The following is a 16,480-nucleotide window of genomic DNA, read 5'->3' as shown; positions in this document are numbered from 1 at the left end:
CCAATATATCTCACTGTTTCTTTGTGCCTCATTGTATATAATACCTCATGTGGAAAATTAAGTGACAAATTAATGGCATACATTGCAAACCCCTTTAGGAGGAGCAAAAGCAGCTGCCTATAAATCCAGACCTTTAAAGGAGGCTAAGCTGTGTGAAGGTGAAGCAAATATTAGCAAGCTTAGCAATCTTTTACCACACTCTGTGGGGTTGATCCTATTCCTCACTAAAGTCAATTGCCAGGCTCCACTAACATCAGCGGGAGTAGGATTAGACTCTTTTTTCCTCATCTGGACACCATGTATAGCTGTGTGTCTGTTAGTAACAAAAGTAACAGGAGGCAATTCCATAGATTTGGCATAGATTATTTTTTCCCTCTCATTATCAACATGTACTTTAGGAAATGGAAGACTGTTTCTCTTTTAGGACTGACTGACCTTTAAGGGAGAAAGATAATGTTGCATGACATTGGTTCATACAGTGTAGTGACCTCTGTGGCAAATTGTCAGCGCTATCTGTTTAGTTTCTGGCAGTTTCTTACACTTGTAATGAAGGTAACAATCTGGTATCCTAGCTCAATAATTCTTCTGCTCTCATATCCTGGCAGCTAACCCTTTTGTAAGTACTTCAGGGTTACATGGTCTTCAGCTCTAGATGCTTGTTAAATGCTTCAGTCTCTGAACTGCTGGTCTTAATAAAGCAGTTTGAGTTGCTTGAAAAGTATCTAGGTATGAAATCTGGAGTAAATAGCAGTAAATCCAAGAAACAGAGTGGACAAGAAACTCTGGGACTCACGATTGCTTTTGATTTTGTGCTGGTGTTCTTTATTTCTCAAATATATTATATACACATTTTACTTTAAATATTCAAGTGTTTTGATTTATGACTGTTACCTCAAAGAAAAAGAAGAAACCTGGAGTACTGCACAGCCTACTGAATAACAAGATAATGCCAGTTTGTGAATTGTAGTTTGCTTTTCACTGTAACAAACAAAGGTTTACAATTCACAAGTGACTCATTTAGGAATTATCTTTAATTTATCAGTTCAGGTCTCCACTGCCAAGCCCCACTCTGCCTTGATAAATGTATTAGCAGTACTTGAAGTAAAGAAGTTGATGAAAAGCAGTTGAGAAAAAGCATTTGCAGACTAAGATAACAGGAGACAAAAATAAAATTTTCAGCAATTCTGTTTGTTGCAAGGAGCAGGCCACAGGGGCCTCCAAGCCAGTGAATTTTGGGGAGAGCTGTGGGAGTCCAGGATGATCCAAGAAGATGCCCTGTCTTCCTAATCCGTTCTGCTCTCTGGTGACTCCTTAGATGCCCTGACAATGTGACTCTACTGAAACTCTTAGATACATCTGTCCAGCTCTGTTACCTTCAAGAGGGGAGTTCATCCCACTTGAGGGCAGAGTTCGACCTTCACGTGGATCTTGAATTACAGTTCTGATTTTGAGTCATGAATTGCAGCAGAATTCAGTTCCTTCTCCTGTAGCTGTATTGACTCAGCAATGCATGATAGGAGGGGAAAAAAATTGAAGACTCTGCTTTTATCAGCAGAGTCCATAGATAGCCTCTGAATACAGTCAAGGAATGGATGTGTTGAGTGAGAAGGAACTATTTTATATAGCCAGTTGTCTGAATAAACTGGTAATTGTATTGTATCTGTTACATTATTCTGTGCAAAAAGACATTGGACTCCGACTCAATTTTATTTTATTCCAAGCGGCACCTTTTTTGGGGGGTCCTTTTTTCAGTGAATGCCTGTGTATTCTCTCAGACTGAAATATTTAAAATAGTATAAATAATTTCTCAACAATGCATACATGCTTGCATTAAAACTTAAGTGTGTGAGTTATGAATGTTGACTCAGAATTTCAGCCAGTAGGATAATGAAATAGAGCCCCATTAGATATAAGTAATTTGAAAGCTGCAGTTGTTTTCCATTAAATAATGATCTCCCCGGTTGATGTCAAGAGAGGAACATGTCAGTCACTCAGGCAGGAAGAAAGAGTTTTTAAACACACACAAGACACACAAACTAGAATAAATGCTAAATAATGAATCCGAGCCATCCATACATGGGGATAAATCCTCACTGTCAGGCAGTAATTATAAAAAGCTGCTGAGGCTGCCTGAAAAATCTTTGAATTATAAACAATTCTATTTCTGCTGGATTTCCCTCCTCTTCCCTTATTTTTTGGTACTAAATGTATTTGAAAAAATGGGTTCTTTCCTCTGCTTTCTGCTTTTCTCAGATGCTGTCATTTGAATTTTTAATATAATTTTATAAAAATCTAGAAGTCTAAAGTCTAACCATCTCAACTGTCTGCATTAGCAGTATGACTTTCCCTAAGTACTTACAATTTTCCAGTGCTAGGTCTTCACCAGGCATCTTATTAACTTTCAATAAAAAATCCTTACAGACTCCAAACAGGTTAGCTTGAAAGAGTAAGCTTGTCTTGAGGCAATTCTGAAAGGAGATTGGGCCAGTGTATAGTTAAAAGTGGAAACAGTCAAGTAAGGTGGCTTCTATGTGCAGTGCTGTATAGATCAGTAAGTTGACAATTAATTTTTGTCCAAAATCTACTCTAGGTGACATGGAAGATGTGCAAATCATTGAGAATTAACTTTTTCATGAATTTGCATGAACCAAAGGAGTGTTTCTTATCACTTTGTAATAGGATCTTGCTCTAGGGGTGGCCATGATGCCCCTGGAGACCCTCTCAACCCTTGTCACCTATAACTTATTTGGGCAATCTGCCCCCCATTTACTTGCCTTGCCTTGACATAATTATGCTTTTAGGAAAACAATAGGTGTCTCAGGGCTCCCCAGGCAAGACCTCATCTTCATGAACACAGGTGTCATTGTTCATCACTTTATGGTGGGGCGGGCAATTATTTTGGGCAGAGGGCTGCTTACCAAGATGAGGCAAGCTGTCAAGGGCTGTGTCAGTAGCCCTGCCCCTTGACAGGTGCACCACCCCCTGGTCATCATCTTGTGCTTGGAAATCCTGCCTCCTAACCCCTGACCTGTGTCACCAGAAGGCCCTCCGTTTGCCCCTAGAAATACTCCTTTCAGCAAGGGGTTTTACCATCTCAGAACCAGAAAAATACCAAATAATATTCTAAAAATCGGCAACATTCATTAATTTGATTTCAAAAACTATTTTGTCTTGATTTACATGTGTTTGTGTAGTGTACATAGAGGTGATTGCACAATAGCTTAAAATGAAGTCTTACTCTTGTATATTGTGAGGGGTGGGGGCATGGAGGGATGGATATAGGTTTGTGGGGGACGGTTGGGGTGTGGGTATGTGGGGTGTGAGTGTGCGCTGAGGGAGCATGTAGGTGTGTGTGTGGATATGTGGGGTATGGGTAGGTATGGGGTTTGTCAGGGGCTGTGTGTGGTGGGGGAGGGTGGCTGGGCTGTGTGAGGGGGTGTGGGTTTGGGGGCCTGCATGTATGGCAGTGCAAGGGTGTGTGTGGGTGCATGCATACAGGGGCGGGTGTGTGTGGGACTCGCTTTTTGAACACATACATACATACATACATTCCTCCCTCATTGCGTGCACACAGTCTCTCCCTCCCTCATTGCTGTCTCTGTCTCTCTCTCCTCCTCCCTCATTGCAGGGATGCACCTGTGCATGTGTACACACACATGCACACACCCTCCCACTCCTGGCCCTGGGGTACCAGTGCAGGTCCTTTTCTCCCGTGGTCTAGTGATGCAGCTGGGGGCCACATGGTGCTGGAGCTGCCAGCCAGTGGGCAGGGAAGCAGTTAAAGCTTCAGCAGGCAGAGGCTTCCGGTTGGGGGGGCGGGGTTGGGAGGGGCACTGGGGGCAGGGCAGAGCCAGGCTGGCCTTGCTACAGAGTCCTGCCAGCTTGTCCTGGATCCTACTGCTCCTGGCTCCTGTCATCTTTGATAAATATATATTTTCTAAATTTTTTAGGGACCCTGTGGACCAGATAAAATGGGCTGTATTTTGCCTACCCCTGCTTTAAGGGCTAATTACATGGCCTTCTCATCTCCCCTTTTAGCTATGCCCAAGCCTCACAGATGTTACCATTCATTGGATATTAAGTCCCATTCTCCAATACAGTCACTCTCTCATCCATAGATCTTCAGCCCTAGTATCAGCTGCAGTCATTGCAGGCTTCTAAACCTGGAACAGTCTCTATTGCTGTTGGGGCTTCCAGCCCTGGTGCCTTTAACCAGCTTGGCTTCTCCTGGTCTCAGGCCTCAGTACCTCAAACAATCTTTGCTCTTCTTAAGCCTGCATTCTCTGCCCTTCCTGGGCTCAGGTCTCTGCCTCGAACTGTACCTCCATCTCTTTCCTCTTGGGCTTAGGCCTCATTACCTCCAAAAGATTGCACCCCCTCCTGAAGCTACAGGCCTCCTGGCCCTGCTTGTTCTTGCCCCTCATGGGCTGCAGGTCCCTGACCCTGCTTGCTCTCATCACTTTGTGGCTGTGGCCCTGCTCTTCAGCTTAGGCCCTTATACCTCAGGCCCTGGATCCACTTGCAGATCTGTTGAGACCTCTACCCCCTCTACCACTTCAGTCCCTAAACCCACTAGTTTTTGTCTGCCCCAGCTCAGGTGTTAGTCAGGAGCCTTGCTGCAGTATTTCTGTTCAGAAGCTGTCTCCCTGACTCCCAGGTCCAACTCCCTGCCCACCTTAGACCCTGGGCTTATATCCTGCAAGCCAAGCCCCTTTTGGATCATGCGGCTTCCTGGATTGCCCTCTGCCTCACCTGCAGCCTGCTTCTCCTGTAGCCTGCCTTCCCTTAAAGCAAGCTCCCTGGGACACCCTGGTACCAGTTAGTTGTGCTCAACAGATGAATTTGCCACAGGGTTTCTGTTTCTACTATGTTTCCTTCTCACAAAGAGATTTGACTGGTCAGTCTGAATCTGTACAGTCATGAAATCAACACTCTGACTCAACCACTCTGACACCCTTCCTGGTAAACCAAAAAGATGTTTCCTAGGATCTGGTGGAGCCCAAAGTGTTTGCCCCATGTATGGCTTCCACAGAGCTTATATCCTCTTGAAAAGTAGGAGTCTGCTGATTCTGCTGTGCTAAAAATCTCTTCAGCTGTGGCCGAATAGAGGCTGGATTTGAAATTGCAAAAGAGCGAAGGCTTTCTCAAAGACAGGAGGTCAGTAATTTGAAAATGAATATGGGTAGAATACCAAATCCCTAATTATCCCTAACTGGGAACAGTAAAGTACTTTACATTCCAAACAGAAGTGCTATCTTATGAACAGACTGACGTATGTGATCAATCATATAACTGTTCAACCCTGAAATACTGATACTGGGGACTCTCTTGATTTTGTTGTTACTTTATAAAAATCCTATTCTGTATGTGCATTTTGCCAAACACATCTTCGTGTTAGCAATACAAAATACATTTGGTAGATACGATGGAGAAAGCTACAAATTGAGCTTAGTGTAGTGCATGGACATAGTTAATTTCTTACTGTAAGCTATTTATGTTTAAAAGAAAATAGCTATCTTGGAGTGAGGTGCTAGAACCCAGAAATCTTTTAAGTTGTCTTCAGTAGGTTTACAGGTCATAATTCCCCACTATCCTATACTTCATGGAGTCAGTTACGCCTATGTAAAATTCATATCAAATGTTGCAAAGTTCCTTCTGCTGATAGCACAAGTATAAAGGACTACATCAGGTGTAAGACAATAAAGAAATCAGGATCCTTGTACTTATTTAAGGATGGATATTTTGCTATAGAATGGATTTGGGTTGGATGCACAATTCTGCCTAGTGCGCTTTGATGTAAAAGTACAAGGGAGCTGTTACTTTTGTGCTTCTCTGATTCCAAGGCCGGCTGCTGAACAGGTCAGGCCCTGACACCAACTATTACACCTTGAAGAAAGGCTTCTGTAAAATGTGCCTGGCTGGTTCTCAGGTGTGGAAGAAGTGTGGCAACTCCAGTCATGTCTTCCTCTCAGCAATGTTCCTTGTAAGGTAGGGTTTTTTCATTACTGGAGGATTCCCCAAAGGTAAAGAGAGCTAGTTCATGGATGTAAGAGAAGAGCAGACCATCACTATAATCTAGTACTTTTACCCTTAAAATACATAACCCAGATCACTCAAGGATTCCCTGGTCTTGGGTTGGTACCAGAGTGGGGCTGAAATTTAGGTATAGTGTGAGAATTTAAGCTCCAAACCTATGTTTCGTCTCCTGCCTTGTGACACGCTGTGTTACAAAATCAGTCTTATGCAGGGTTTGAATTACACTCCGACTCTTGGGAGAGTTTTTCTGGCAGTGGCAGCCAGAAGCTGGAAGGTGCGGGATTGCACAGGGGCTCTCATCTCTTATGGGGGGGTGGAGTTTATGGGGGCTTTTGTCTCTTACAGAGGGGCTAAGCCCCCCCGGTGCCTCCCCATATTTCAAACCCTGGTCTCGTGACCAGTGATGCTAACACTCAGACACCTACTATTTTTATGCTTTTGCAGTGTTTGCTTCAATTGGATACTTGTCTACTTACATTAAAACTGAGGGCTTGTATGCAATGTTTTGATGATAGGTCATTTCCAGTCTTAACCATTTGTGTTATAACACTTGGTTGTAACTTGAGCTGAGGAGATTTAGGGGAAAAATCAGTTTCTCCTTGAATAAGGAATTCAGCCCTCTCTGTATGTGTGCTTGTATTACCTTCTATACATATTAATTATGTGTGTATATTATAAAAGTTGAGGATGAGAGGGAAGCATTTCCTTTTTGATAAATATTTATCTCTTGCTCCCCAAATACACAGAGCATCAGGAGTAACTTAGAGGAAGCACCAGAAGTAGATTAGGGAACGATTCAACATGAGTCCATCTGGCTTCTAAATGATGTAATGGGGCTCTTTCCTTCCTTATGTCTAAGATTCATATGCTGGCAGAAAGGCAGGTGGCTTAAAATTATAATGAAGGAAAAATGAAAAAAGGCTCAGTTACACAATGATACATGCTTGGCTGTTTTGGCTTTCATGATGAGCATAGTTTGCCTTATTCTTTAGATGTTCCAGTGTGCACTGAAACATTGAATATGAGTTCAGAGTGTTCTTATCAGGCTGTCTTAGAGTACATAGACCACAAATCCAATGCATGCTACAGAATGGGATCAGAGTCTAATTAGAGGCCTTTATCCAAAGCTTACTGAAATCATTAGAATCTCTCTATTGACTTCAGTCAGCTTGCGATCAGAGCTTAAAAGAAGTAGGGTGCAAAGACATGCCATGTCTGAATGGAGAAAGTAGAACCTCGCTAAGGCCATTCCAGTATCCATGGGGCTCAAAGCTCCTTACCACTGAAGCTGGAATGTGGGAATTCTTGCTTTAAGAAAGATCATGTCCAAGTTTGAGAAGCAGTCCAGGATTTTCCAGAAGCATGAGCCTGATTCTTCTCTTAGTATGGTGTAACTTGGCACTCACTCTATCAAAGTCAATGACATCCCCGTTGTTTGTGTGCATTTGAGAGAAAGAAGTGACTTTTCTTTAACGGTGATGCTATTTCTATGTGCATCCATGGTGGGTGGATTTCTCCCTCAGGCATCTGTCTGGGTAGTAGTGCCAAGGACAAAAAGGGGAAGGATCTTTCTAGCTTATTATGAGCCAAAAGGATTATCTGAATCATGTAGCTCATTTGGTGGCTGATCCCTTAAGCGCAGCATGGAGAAAACATTGGACTGAATTTCTGCTGGTACATGTGTGCATCTTCCTTAACTGTAGTAGAATAGAATTCGCCTCATTCTTATGGTTGCACCTGAAGCTTAAATGGAATATCTGATCCCTTTGGACAAGCCTAATGAGAAGAAAAATACCTAGGAAGATAACCAAAGAGTTCATCTTTAAAGTCCGTACTTTTGTTATTTACCATACAAAAGACAATCTTCTACATTTCACAAATTGTCTACCAGAAGTAATATACTTCTAAAAGGATGGGCAGAAATAGCAAGTTCTCCTTGGTAGTCAAACAAAAGTTTTATTTCATTATTATCTCAGGGCCATGGCAATCCTGGGTAAAATTGTGGAACATAAGTACTTTTAGTTCTTCTATTAGTAAGCATAAACTGTGTATCTGTCAAGTTCTGGTATGTCTATGAAGTGCTGAGTAAAAACATTGAAATTGGTATGCTAGAGAAGAGAAAAGAATGCAGAACTATCAAGTGAACCTGTTAAAATTGTGAAGTAAGCTTTAAGCAGTACAGATGCCTGGACCATCTGCCCAGAAATATGTGAGGGTATAATTGTATATGCCAACTGCCATTTCATTTTTTATAAGCTTTTTTTTTTATAAGCATTTTTCAGGTTGAGTTTGGCAAAGCAAAGTAAAAAAACTGAACTGCTTCCTCCCCCCCCCACAAAAAAAAAAAATCCCTAAAATGGCTAAAAATTCTTTGTATAACACTTTGTACCAATCTATCTGATTTATTCTCTACTTTCCTTTTGTATATAAGGATTTACATCTTATATGTCCTTCGTAACAAGTTGGAGTCTACTACAGTTTAGAATGACCAAACTATAAATCAGAGTTTATTGCAGAACTACTGACATACTTTTAACTATAATGATCCTTCTAGGGTTTCTTTCTCATAGTTTTTATCACCCAAATCCCTTGGCAGAATTATATTGTTGCATTACATGGGTGCTCATCTGTTATTTTTATTATAGAGAAAGAAAATGTGAGGTTAAATGAAAGGAGTATTGCTATCACTTTGAATGTCAGATTGGCAGGAGTCATGGAGTGTGTGTGTGTGTGTGTGTGTGTGTGAAGGCAAACTCTTATATTTTAAATAAAGGTAAAGTTATTAAAGTCTAAAAGTGAACATATTTGAGCTACAAGATTTCTTGGGGGTGATACCTTTTATTGGATCAACTGTTTGGCTAGTATAGATGTAGGCAAGTTTTCCAGTTTCACAGTACTCTTCCTTAGGCATCTGAAACAGAAGCAGACACAGCTGAGCTAAACAGCAGGTTGAACAAAAGCCTGTTAAGTAGGGTCATTATCATGCAGCTGACAAGGGACGTGAAAGGTAACAAGAAGGGTTTCTATAAGTATGTGTAATAAGCGGGTGTTCTGGGGCTGACCTCAATATAGGCCCACCCACTTGTTTCCAGGGTAGCCACCCACCTGTCCTGCCACACCTTGATGTTCTGATTAGTTGATATTAATCAGATGGGAGGCTGCCCTTTACCTGCCCTGATGACAAGGGTCTCTGTGCATGCTCTGACCTTCCCTTAACATGCCCCATGCCTCGCAGATGTTTCCTTCAGCTAGCTAGCACTGGGACCCAAGCTCCAGACACATGGGACTCTCACTCCCCACTGGAGCTTCAGGTCCCAGCACTCTCACACTGGGTTCTCTATCCTGGTCTTACACTGGGACTTATCACCATCTCTATCTACTGGGCTACCAGCTCTATCTTTGAGCCTACAAGCCCCATCCTCAGGCTCCAGGCCTCATCCTTGGGCTCTAAGCCCCATCCCTGAGCCACAAGCTTTCCTGTCCTCAGGCTCCAAGCCTTTCTCAGCTCCACATGTCTCTCTGGGGCCCGAGCTCCTCACATCGGGCTCCAAGCCCCTCACTGCGGGACCAGGGCTCCAAGTCCCATCCCACTACTCTAACTAATTTACCTATATCCCTTCACCTTGGGAGCTTCCCTAATTGCTCTCCAAGCCTCAGGGCCTCACCCCCTTAGAGCCTAACTCCTGGCTCCCTAATGTGCCTAGGCTCTCCTGCAAGACTGGCACTGCCACAGGTCTCTCCACCAGCCTGGGCCCTATCTCAGTGCTTGCAGTAAGCCTGGGCTCTCCCTGTCTAAGTCACAACTCACCAAGGATGTGAGGCTGGGGTTTTCAGGCACCCCTACCTGCTTTTCACTGGGGAGGTAACTGGCCTGGTATTTCTGGGGAGCTACCCTGCCACAGGTAGCTCCACCAGGTCACACTTTCCTGGCAGAGTTGCAGTTTCAGGTCATGGCCAGGACTACAAGGCTTTATCCTTCTCCTTCCCCAGCCCTTACCTCCAAGGTGTTCCAGGCAGCAGCCCAGCTGGATGTTACCTTCTCAGCTGGTAACAGCAAACTGCTGCCCTGCAGTTCAGGAACCCAGTCCTTATACACCATATGGGCCCAGTTTCCCAATCAGGCAACTCTGCTTGATTAGGACAACAGGCAGCTGTGGGCTGCCTGTTTGCCACTCAGGCCCTGGGTGTTCTGTTACAGTATGTCAACAGCAAGAAGAAGATCAGGGAAAGTGTGGGTACCTTACTGAATGGGTGCGGGGAGGCAACCTAGTGACAGATGATGTAGAAAAGACTGAAGTACTCAATGCTTTTTTTTACCTTAGTCTTCATAGGCAAAGTCAGCTCCCAAACTGCTACACATGACAGCACAATTTGGGGAGGAGGTGAGCAACCTAAAGTGGTGAAACAAAAGGTTAGGGGCTATTTAGAAAAGGTGGACATGTACAAGTCAATGGGGCTAGATTCACCAAAGGGTGCTGAGGGAGTTAGCCAATATGATTGCAGAGCCACTGGCCACCATCTTGGAAAACTCATGGTGGTCAGAAGAAGCCGTGGATGATTGGGAAAGGGCAAATACAGTGCTCATTTTTAAGACAGGGAAGAAAGAGTATCCAGGGAACTACAGACTGGTTAGCCTTACTTTCCTTACTGGAAAGATCATGAAGCAGGTCCTCAAGGAACCCATTTCTAAGTACTTGGAGGTAAAGAAGGTGATTAGGAACAGGCAGCATGGATAAACCAAGGGCAAGTCATGCCTGACTAACCCAATTGTCTTCCATGATGGGATGACTGGGTCTATGGATGCAAGGAGAGCAGTGGATGTGACACCTTGACTTTAGCAAGGCTGTTAATATGGTCTTTTACAACATTCTTGCAGGCAAGCTGAGGAATTATAGTTTGGATGAATGGATAGAAAACTGCCTGGATCATTGGGTTCAAAGGGTAGTAATCAATGGCTTGCTGCTGGCAGCTGGTATCAAGTCGAGGGTGATCCTGGGGATGGTTTTGTTAAATATGTTCATCAGCAATCTGGAGGATGGGATGTAGTGCACCCTTAACAAGTCTGTGGATGACACCAGGTTGGGTGAAGTAGTAGATACACTGGAGCCTAGTATGGCTAGGATTCTGAGAGACCTAGACAATTGGATGATTGGACCAAAAGAAATCTCATGAGGTTCAATAAGGAGAAGTGCAAAATTTTGCACTTACGATGGAAAAATTCCAAGCACCAGTACAGGCTGGTGATTGACTGGTGGGAGAAGGGAGGCAAAAGCCCCCATAGTGTGGCCCAGACCCTTGCCTAACACGTTCTGGCACTCACCTTAGGAGCTGGGATGATTAGCAGCTGGGAGGAGATGCCAAAGCAGGCTCAGCAGTTCCAAAGCTGCCTGAGCCTGTGTATCAGCAAATGCTGGGGGCATGGCTTCCGAGCAGCATGGGCTTCTCAAAATGCAGCTGGGGATTCAGCTGAGCAGGCACTGGGAAGACAGGAGCAGAATGCCAGCTGGGAGACACTACTGAGTGGGTAGCTACTCCAGGGCTGGGATCTTGCAGTGGTGACAGTGTGGTTCAGAACCAGGGAAGAACTGTGATCTGCTGCCCCATGCTCTGGGCAGGGGTATGCAGGCAGTAGATAGTGGCTCTACTGCAGCTATAGACCCCACTGTCACAACCACAAGATCCCAGCCCCTACCCCAAAACAGCTCCCTGCCCACCCATGTGTCCTGCCAGACCTGCTGGGGCTGGTCTCCATGGAAATCCTGGCCCTGTGCTGTTATGGCCCCACCACTGCTGACATCTCTATGGAAATGGCTGCAGCAATGTGGGTAGGGGTTGCTGGGAAATGGAGTCCAGCTTCCACTCTGATGCTCTATTTTTTGCTTTCCCCTGATATATGCCCTCAATTTTTTTACCTATTTTTATTTTGGAATATAGAACAATTTCTGTGGCGAGGCAAAAATAAATTATTGATGATAAAGAGTGAAATTCTGTGTTCTTATTTAGCTATATCACAAAGAGAAAGAGAAGACCTCTTACATCCATCCTAGGATGTCCATCCCAGGACATCATTCTCTCAATGTACTCGGCCTTGGTGAGGCCACAGCTGGAGTACTGCATCCAGTTTTGGGCCCCACAATTCAAAAAGGATGTGGAGAAGCTTGAGAGAGTCTAGAGGAGAGCCACGTGCATGATCAGAGATCAGGAAAACAGACCTTATGATGAGAGACTGAGAGCTATGAGACTCTTCAGCCTGGAAAAGCGCAGGCTCAGGGGTGATTTGGTAGCCACCTGTAAGTTTTTCAGGGGTGCTCACCAGGATCTGGGGGAAAAATTGTTCACCAGAACGCCCCAAGGGATGACAAGGTTGAATGGTTATAAACTCCTGCAAGGCTGTTTCAGGTTGGACATAAGGAAGAATTTCTTCACTGTCCAAGCCCCCAAGGCCTGGAATAGATTCCACTGGGGGTGGTTCAAGCACTTACTGTGAAACGTCTTCAAGAGACATTTGGATGTTTATCTTGCTGGGATCCTATGACCCCAGCTGACTTCCTGCCTCTTGGGCAGGGGGTGGACTCAATCTTCCGAGGTCCCTTCCAGCCCTAATGTCTATGAAATCTACTCTGATTACCAGCCAAACAGAGGTTTTCCGAGTAAAAGTTGGGTTTTGTACTTGATCACCTCAATGGCACCAGTAACTTTCCTTAAATATCAAATTTGCTCCATGCAATCTGGGCACTCAGAAACAGTGGGTATAGAATTATACTCTGTAGGAAGGCCTATTATTATAAGAATGTGAAGGTAAATATCCCAGAGACATGTGAAGTGATGAAAGGCTGAGCTGATACCACTCATTAATGGTAGCCCACTTAGTGCAATTTTATATTTGCCAAAGCATATGGTTTGGTCAGTGTAGCATACTGTATCCTTGCATAATCAAGTATGTATTTTTAAATATATGCCTGATAGCTGGGAGATGACTCTTGTCTTCTGTACTGTCTTTCCTATTTTTGCTATGAAATGAGTCATTGCATAGACTGACTTTTTAATACATTTCATATCTGATATAAGCATAAGAAATTAATAGAAGTCACTTTAAAAAGAAAAATATAACAGGAAGAAATGACTTGGGATGGCCTTGACAGATGTTTGCTTTTCATTTGAGTGTCTATAGGGCACTTCAGCATTCCTTGGTGTGACTTTCACTCTGCCTTTGTGTAGCTATACCTATACATTGTTCTTTTGTTTTATGATGAATTCTGGAGTAATCAAACAGCTTCTCTGGAAAAGCAAAAATTAAGTCACAAAACCAGCTTTCAGGCTTTATTTTCTTTATATTGTTTTTCTTTTCTTTACACTGTTTTTGGCAGCATTGTCTCTTTGCAGTTGCCTTTTGAAGAGATTTCTTCCTTGTGACATATGAAAGAAATGTCTTTAAATGACACATGCCTATATTATTGCTATCTGGGTTTTGTGTTACAATGTATTATGCAAAAAGAAGAGAGAGAAAATTAAAGAAAAATTTCATGTTACTGCTAGTCCAGTTGTCAAACAGATATCTCATTCCATTCTATAGCTGTGGCTGCGAGAAGCCCCCACAGGCACCAAGGATGCCAGGGGCAGATGTGGGTATTCCCATGGGGAGTGAGCAAGCCCCAACATACCTCAGCAAACTTACCACCAGGACGAGCGGGAGAGGAGCAGGAGCTGTGTGACCCAGCATTGTGCTGGCTCTTCAAGCGGCTGCTTCCCAGGCAGGGTGGCAGCCAGCTGATTGCAGCAGCTGATGTTGCCACCATGGGGAATTTAAAAACCTCACTGGAAGCCAGCAGAAGGGAGGGAGAGAAAGTCAGCTGGGAGCACACTGGGCAGGTGGTGGCTCTGGAGGCTGCCTGTGGTGGCCCTGAAGACAGTGCCCTCCATCAAAGGAGGGGGAGCAGTGTTGGGCATTAGGCTGGGGACAGACAATTCCCAGCCCCTCAATTTTGAAGCTTATAGTAGTGTCCCTTTCTCTCAGAGTGGGGAGGACACCAAAAGCCTGGGGCTCAGCCCTTTGGGATCAGGGACTGAGGCTCCAGAGGCATTAACATCCAGGTGACCGACCAGTTTGCCGAAGCTGATGCTAGACCCTGTAGTAAAGGGGCTTACAGAAACTGGTGGAGCAATGAGTGGAACACTCAAGCAGTTGGTGAGTGGATGGGTTGTAGGGGAGGTGGAGCCCTGAGGAACACCACAGCACTCTTGTGAGTATCCCGTCTTTGGGTCGATAGGGGAAGAAGAACACCACTGAACCCTCTCCTTCTCTTCAGGTACCAACAAGTCATGTCAGATGAGTTGAAGGACCCTGCCCAAGGGGGCTGTGTTGTACTCACAACGTCCACTAGAGATGCCACAATAGCTTACACTTCAAATAGTGAAAAGGCCATTTGGATGTAAAGCACACATATGTACTTGCTTTAAGAACTGATCTGAGCAGCCAGTTACTTGATCCAAACATTCTATTTAGACTCCTATTTTTTAAAAGTGCATTCCGTGACCATCTTTCTAGAAAAAAGATGTAGGGTGTTTGTTTCCCTTATATCACATGTGTAACTCATGGCCAATGCAAGAAAAAGTTCTTGGTAAATTCTGCTGATATTTGTACTTCAGATCTTTAGAGTGCAACAGATAGTCTTAAATTTCCAGCACTCAAAGAATGAGCATTGTAAAAAGTATCTGCTTCATGAACAGTGACCTCTGTTGCTCCACAGCTTTCCCTCTCAACTATAGCAACAGTTAAATATAGATGACATGTGCTCTTCTGAGCTGATAGGTGTAAGTCAGCACATTGCAGTTGCTACAGAATGTGTTGCTGAACTGTAGAATCAGAAACTAGGAGCTAAATAAATAGACACTATTCATCCCTCTTTGTATAATAAACCAATATATTGACCACAGAGAAAAAGTACACTTCTGAGTGATCACTTACGTTCTTAATCAGTTTTGTATGGTGTGCCAATTGACCTGCTTTGTGCAGCTCTGCTGAACTGCATCTTCACCTTGAATACTATCACACTTCAGATCTGTGGTTCATGTTATAGACCAAAGCAAACTAAATTGACAAGTTAGTTCTTTTTTTTACAGTGGAATATTTTAAACTTTCAATGTTCAAGGTCAAGTTGTCCCAAACAAGTGCATGTCCCAGTGCTGGTATATTGGTTAAACAAAGATAAAAGAATGACAAAGAGAGAGCAAGCTGCTTTCTGGGAATACTAGATGAAGTCAAAGAAAAGTAGAAATGTTATCCCTGTGTGTAGCTGTCTCCCAGCCCAGAGACAAACAGCAAACTGCAAAAGCTCCAGCCCAGTTGTTGCTGGTAACCTTAATTATAGGCTGCTCAAGCAGACTGGGCCAGCTGAGGGGGATAAGCAGAAGCCACAAAAAGTCAAAAGGCTCTCAGGGAGGGGAAGCAAGAGAGAGACTTCCTGGAGGAAGAAGCCAGGAAGAAGAAAGGGTCAGATAGAACTGGGGATGGACGGATGGATAGAGAGACAGCAGAGTAAGGCTTCTGAGAGCTGGAAGCTGAGCTGGAGGCACCTTTTCAGGGGTTGGGAAAGACTCAGCACCATGAGTTGACCCTTGAGCAACTGGGTGGATGGATGGTTCATTCTGAGTACAGACTGATGTTCTGGTGTCCCTATGAGGTACGTTTGCCCAGGGAAATAAAAGACTGTGGAAAGTGTTAAAGACTAAGAAACAAGGGATTGAGCTAAGTTAACCTGCTACACTACATATTTGTGCTCTGCCAGTTTGTGGGCTGCTGAGTTTCTGCCTGTTTTCAGAACCCTTTTTCTGTCTGTCTGAAGGTTGAATGAAAACCAGTGAATCCTTATGTAGGCTGCATTCAATAAGCCTGGCTTAACTGGGAAACTGGACATTGGCTTAAGGTAAGGAAAGTTAGCAGGGCCAGAAACTTCATATCATACACTTATTTATCTAGCTATTAAAATTTGTAACAGTAGGCAAACAGTTGACTATTCTAGACTTGGTTGTTATTTAAAAACACAACCAAAATGAAAAGGGAAAAACTACAGAAGTATGCACCACACATGAGTGGGCTATGGAACCTGTTCTGCAAAGGTAAAAGGAGGAAAAAATAGACCAGAACCAAAAAAAATTTTGCTGAGCTAATTGCCATGCATTAATGGTGTGGCATTTATCTCAGCTTTGTGTAGCAAAAACTATACCAGTAAGCGCCAAGTGGATTGTTGGCATCAGGAATGTATCTGGGGGCTGCATGTGGTGCCAGTGTGGCTCTTGGACTGCACTCCACTGAGATTCATTTCTGCCCCTCAGTCAGTATAGCCTCTCTGTCCCCTGGGCAGCAGTGGCTCTATGCAACCTTCTAGGTGGCACTAGCAGTATATAACCCCCACCGCCTTCTTGGCACATTGCCACCTGCCATATG

Source organism: Crocodylus siamensis, chromosome 2 (genome assembly GCF_052110815.1).
Source record: "Crocodylus siamensis isolate JL-2025a chromosome 2, ASM5211081v1, whole genome shotgun sequence".
NCBI classification, from domain to species: Eukaryota; Metazoa; Chordata; order Crocodylia; family Crocodylidae; genus Crocodylus; species Crocodylus siamensis.
The sequence above is the reverse complement of the archived record's forward strand: the minus strand, read 5'-3'. Positions refer to the sequence as shown.